Source organism: Typopeltis vanoorti, chromosome 12 (genome assembly GCF_054136105.1).
Source record: "Typopeltis vanoorti isolate ZY-2024b chromosome 12, IOZ_Tvanoo_1.0, whole genome shotgun sequence".
In the NCBI taxonomy this organism is placed as follows: Eukaryota; Metazoa; Arthropoda; class Arachnida; order Uropygi; family Thelyphonidae; genus Typopeltis; species Typopeltis vanoorti.
In genome coordinates this window covers 643,894-649,893 of record NC_143560.1, presented here as the reverse complement: position 1 = coordinate 649,893, position 6,000 = coordinate 643,894, and the positions used below count along the sequence as shown (strand labels likewise).

Genomic DNA, 6,000 nt, shown 5'->3' with positions numbered 1-6,000 from the left:
GTTCATTTCATTATCACCACCACCACCACATTATCTGGTCTATATCAACATCCCACCGAGTATTTGATTCCACTCACCTCTATCTCACACCATACTGCCTCAAAACCACTGGCACTATTTCCCTCTTGCATCTCTACTTTATATGGACATTACTCTTTCTCTATCATCAATAGCACTCCCCTCCCTTTTTGCCCCATCTGTCCTCACGAAACACATCATACCCTTTCATCTCTATTCCTATCGGGATGTCATCCTCTTCCAACCATGTCTCACTTATTCCGACAATCTTTGGGGGAGCAGACACATTAGTGCAGCCATTTCATCTGCCTTGTTTCTTATACTTCTAGCATTTGTATACAAACACAACAGCTCATTTCTGGATCTGCAGCTAGTTCCACTGATGCCATTCACTCGATGTGATTTCTCCATGCTCGACTGGGGCCATTTCCTTTTCTGCTTCTTCATTTTAAAACCCTTTCAATTCCAACTGAAAGGGTTTTAAAATTTCCTCTTGATCCCTGATCATCCCATTCTTTTCCTGCCTACACATACTCTCACCTCCTCTTGGAGCATCCACCTTTCTCATGCTGTGTACCACTGTCCACCCTGAGCCTCCCTGTGTCCCTGCTCCTCTTGCACACCCATTCTCTCATTTTTTATACTCATACCACTCATTTCCCCATTTATATCCACCTCTTCACTCTCTCCTGTCTTACTCTCCTGCTCTTCCATATCACTCCCCTCTCGATCTGATTCATTCTCTCTATTCACTTCTCTACCTTCCAGCAGCAGTCTCTCCAAGCGACTCACACCATAACCACTCAAATGCAGTCCATTGCTCCCATACAGCTCAGTTCGTCCCTCAAATTCATTCCACACATTAACAAACTGTACTCCCATCTCCTAACACATTCCACAGCCAGCATATCATTCATAATCCTTGCTCTCCACCTCCTTTCACCACAGTCATACCTATGCAACACGCTAACTACCCTTCCTGTCACACTATTCTCTTTTATCCTTCCAAGCAGCCTCCCGATATCCATTCTGACACACTCCTTGTCCTTTTTCAAATCATTCGTACTTATTAATACTATTAACTCTTTTGCTCGCTCCTGCCTCATATCCAATGCTTCAATCATTGGATACGCATTTTAGCGCCTGGAAAACATACTTTGTGCATTCTATCCTCCAGCACACGTTTAATAATGGAGTCGCCATACAACGCCACTCGTTCATCTTTCATTAACTCTTTCATGCCATCATTATTTATTTTAATAGTTTTTACCCGAATTTTCTTAATTTCATTCCGCATCCATTTCATTTCTTGCTTCATCCAATCCAATTCAACTTCCGAATCTCGCGGCACATTCTCTCTTTCATTCACTCTTTCTAACTCTCGATCCCCTCTTCTCACTTTCACTCTCATTCATCCTTCTTTGTTTCCGTACTTTCGGTCCAACATGCGTCGAACTTTCTAACGATTGGTACCCTTTCAACTCATAACCCCTCTCAAACTTGCTTAACTTTCTTCGTTAGCCATTAGTAGCAGAGGATCTACCAATCGACCAACCTTTGCTGAAAGAAATTTGATATTAGCAGATTAGATATTTGAAACAACTGATAAACCACCATTACTTTTTTGTTTGTTTGTTTAGTTTTTGCTTTAAACATCGAGTTTGCACGTCATTCTTTTTTCCAGTTTTGTAAGATTTCCGATTTAATGTTTGATCACTTAAGCATTACTCATGAAGTCACGTGATGTTTTGCAAACTTTTTTTTTTTTTTTTCCCGATCTGCAATGTCAATAACCCTCTCTGTTTTACATCCTGGAATTTGGCAGTCATTGGTATAGATGTGGCGGATTTCCGTTTTGCTAAGCAACAGAAATATCGGACTTGGGCGATAGATTTCTTTATCTACATGTTCAAGGCTGACAGTACGTAATTTTGAAGTGCAGTAAATAAACTGTGTATTGAAAAGGTAATGTGGCAGTTGCACTGGTACGAACGGTGTTAACATTGCACTTTGGAATTTTATTTTATAAATTTGTCTTTTTTTTTTTTTTTTTTTTTTTCCCTTTGCCGAAATCATATATACCGCTAGGTATATATGCATGTATTATTCAAAAGCTGACTGAAAAGAAAAATCTTTTTTTTTTTTTTCTTTCCAACTTTGAAACATTTAAATAGGGGACTGCCTCCACTTAATTTTAAATGGGTGAATTCGAAATAGGTGGGTCGTGGCCAATTTTTAATGTAGAATATTTTTCGATTATGTTTATTCTTTTTAGGGCTTTGTACTGTATGTTATCATTTATATGTAAGTAAGAACTGTATATTAAAAAAATCCCATTACAAAATCTTGTTTAATATAATGAAAAATCTTTTGACAACTTCTGTTTTCGGCCAGTGCTTTCTAAAGGAAGAACGTGTGCGTTGGAGCTTCAGCATAATAGGGAGAGGAACTCTTAATTTTAGGAATCCAGATTTTGCCTGATTGTCTGGACACACATTCAGTTTTAGCAAATTTCAGTACACAATTGATCCACCATTAGCCATAATCACAGATATCAGATATTACTGCGGGGGGGGGGGGTAAATAAACCTTACACAGAATGTTGATAAACATTTTCTGTCACACCCAAACATGTTCACTGTGTATTGTGATTATTTCATTCCACATAATATCCAAATAGTATTTTTTTGGATGATGTTTAGCTTGTATGTATCAGCTTGTCCATGAAAGTAAATTTTAATAATATTTAATATTATGGCATTAACCTCTGCAGCTGTGGGCATTCAGAACTTCTGGTTAAGAGAATGCACAATAAGAAATGCATGACCATTTTCTGCATCCTCATATTCCTTCTCATTATTTTGTGGTCTACATGACAGTTTCCTGAGTTTCTTTTCACTGTCATGTTTATGTCTGTAGATGATATCGGACAGTTGGTTATGGATATTGTAATTCTGCCAGCCCATCACATGAATTGAATAGTGATTAATAAAGCAGCTTATGATAACTGGAAGTTTAATCTAACATCCCATTTTCAGTGTTATGTGCAATTGGTCATTTATTATTTCCTTTGGTTTTATATCTTGCTATGTCATGTGGTTTGCTTGTCACTGGCATTTGGTGTTAATGAAAATATGGGGATTGACCAAATCATTTTTGCAACTTTCATGTAGGTATATTAAAGACATCTTCATGTGAAATTTTCTTCTGACCATCTGATAACAGGTGGTCTGTAAGAAAATATCTGCATTTGTATGACTACCAATCCAATACAGTGGCAGTCATACAAACCAGTAAAAGTATAGTGGGAACTATGATGGCCATATGCAGCAATGGCTTGGATAAACCATGGATGGTGTGATGAACAGAACATTAAGTCTGCATTGAGAATTCATCTGGGAACAGCTGATAAAAGTAGTATGTGAAGAATAAATAGGATCAAAAGTCATGCAGATATATTATAATCAGTCAAATGACTACATGATACAACAAGGATAGTAAGGAAATGATATCTGAGTGATCCAGTGGATTACAATAGCAAATATTCATTTAGGGTACAATGCCTCTCTAGCAAAAACAAAACAACACTAAGTAAGCGAAGGAACATTAACATTGGACATGGATTAGAGAAAGGTTTCTTAAAGTGATGAATCAACATTCATCACTTTAAGAAACTTCTTAAAGTGATGAATTTCATGTAGATTTTAAGATACAGGTATGATGACAACAGTGTGAAGCCACAGATGAATCAGGTTTGATCACAACACTGCAGGTAGGTCACTGCTATAGGGACCCACCAGCCATGTTCTTTCATCACTTATTTTTCCATAATCCATGTTTTTTTTTTTTTTTTTATTGGCCACATAACAGAGGGATTTATTAAATTAATCTAATACACACACACACATACAGTGCTTGGAAAGAAGTCAACGGATCTCTCCCCATGGGCAGGGTTCATCGAGCTATGTAATGTCCTAAGTAAATGAGCTATGTAGTGAGTCATGTTTGCTGGCCTGGTTGGCCGAGTGGTTAGCATATCCTCTCTCCAGCCAAAAGGCTGCAGGTTCGAATCCCGCCTGGACATTTGTGATTGTCTGTGGGAAATATTAGTGATGTGTGTGTGGGGGGGAATAGATGATATTGCAGTTAGTTGTAGTTGGTGGAGACAGAGCTGTAGAGTAGGTATCCTCTCTCGATGAGTCTTTGAATTCCTTGGAGGTGTCACGTAATAATAATAATATAATGTATTTGTAGCCATTGAGGAATCTGCTGGAAGTCAGTGAAATGGCTGCAAGAAGGGAACTGATGGAGTTTGAAGGAGGCATTGTGATGGAATGCCATGTTTCAAGCCTATCTTCAGCAAATTGTTGCCAAATTCGGCTATTCCAGGTCAACAATCACTGATACCATCTGAGATGGAAGTGTTGGCAGTGAACTGCAAGTGCTACCTGCAGTGGTGTGATGGTATGGTCCCGTTTTTCCTGGTTTGTCCTCGGACATCTGTTTGTTGTGCCACAAACATTGAACTCTGAGAGGTATATGAACATTCTAGACAATGCAATGCTTCCTACTTTGCAATGTTTCTATGGAATTGATCATTGTCTCATTCAGCAAGACAGTGCACCATGTCATAAGGCTGTTGTTGTAACTGTGTGGTTTGTGGATATGAATGTCACCACACTTGACTGGCCTTCACAGATCCCTGATCTCTGTTGAACATCTGTGGGATGAATTGAGCATCGGGTGAAGTCAAGGGATGTCTGCCCTATAACAGTCCAGGACCTACATGCCTACAGGAAGAATGATCCGATTACCATTGATCGCTGTTGTAAACTTATGAAAAGTATGTCCCGTAGGATTACTGCACTCATCGCAGCAAAAGGTGATCCTGCATCTTTTTAACGTGGGTGCCATGGCTGTTTATTCCTCACACTATGGTGTCTGTTTACTTCTTTCCAAGTGGTGTATACTCAGATTTCTCTTCCACAATTTTTCTTTGCCTCTTGAAGTGTACTTATTCAAATTTTACTTGACACATCCAGTAGAGAAATTCCTTTCTAATTTTAACATTAGGGAAACTAATGAGGGAGGGATACTAATGCAAAAGGGACATCTTGCATAATGGAATCAACTTAATTTATAAGTTTATTCCAAGAAGTACATCCTCAGAATAAATCTTGTATTAGCTATATAAATAATGTTCTCAAAGTATGGTATAAAGAAAAAGTTATGAAAGGGATATTGATATGATAAATCAACTATCAGTAGATATATGCAAAGCTCAACAAATCATGCAACCCCCCACTTGCTATGCAAAATATATACCCTTCCAAGAAACCCCCATTTTTAAAGTGTTAAGTCTTATCCTGATAAGGTAATTCCATAAGGGAGTTCCATGATATAAATTAAAGATGCCAAGAAATTATATTCTTGGTTTAATCCTTTATCCAAGTGTAAGCAAGCAAAGTTTGTGTGTGAAGTAATTCATGACTAGGCAACTCATATATAGAGGCTAATGACTTTACATTACTTGCCTTAGTAAGGATAGTAAGGTAACTGAATCAGTCGATGTCGTGGAATTACTGAGCGAGCACTTTGCAAGAGTATATCATCCAGGTGGTGGCTTTGCGGAAATGGAGGAACCAACAGCTTATACTGGAATTGTGATGAATGAGGTAGAGGTAACTAGTCTATTACAGAACCTCAATGTCAATACATCTGTGGGATTGGATGGTATACCAGCTCGTGTCGTACGTGAAGCAGCCAAAGAATTGTCAGTGCCCTTGACCATTATGTTTAATTTGAGCCTCAGGACTGGGTCAGTCCCAAGGGGGTGGAAAGAGGGGAAAATAGTTCCACTGCACAAAGGTGGTTCCAAGGCTGCTGTTGAAAATTACCGGCCAATCAGCATAACAGGAATCATTATCAAGGTCTTAGAGAAAATAGTCAAGAGGAAAATACAAGATTGGATAGAAGAAAATG

The 6,000-nt window shown here is 38.5% G+C and overlaps 1 protein-coding gene across 5 annotated transcripts in view; it reads left to right on the top strand.

The window, feature by feature from the left end:
• Positions 1-1,809: 1,809 nt before the first annotated feature.
• Positions 1,810-6,000, top strand: part of strat (RAB interacting factor STRAT) — a 43,203-nt gene continuing 39,012 nt past the window's right edge. The window contains exon 1 of one of the 5 annotated variants that reach the window (XM_090401783.1): positions 1,810-1,983. The gene's annotated coding sequence lies outside the window, so the exon portion shown is untranslated. Of the gene's footprint in view, positions 2,004-2,103; positions 2,323-6,000 lie in introns of those variants that run through there. The other 4 variants (XM_090401784.1, XM_090401787.1, XM_090401785.1 and 1 more) reach the window with 4 other exon arrangements.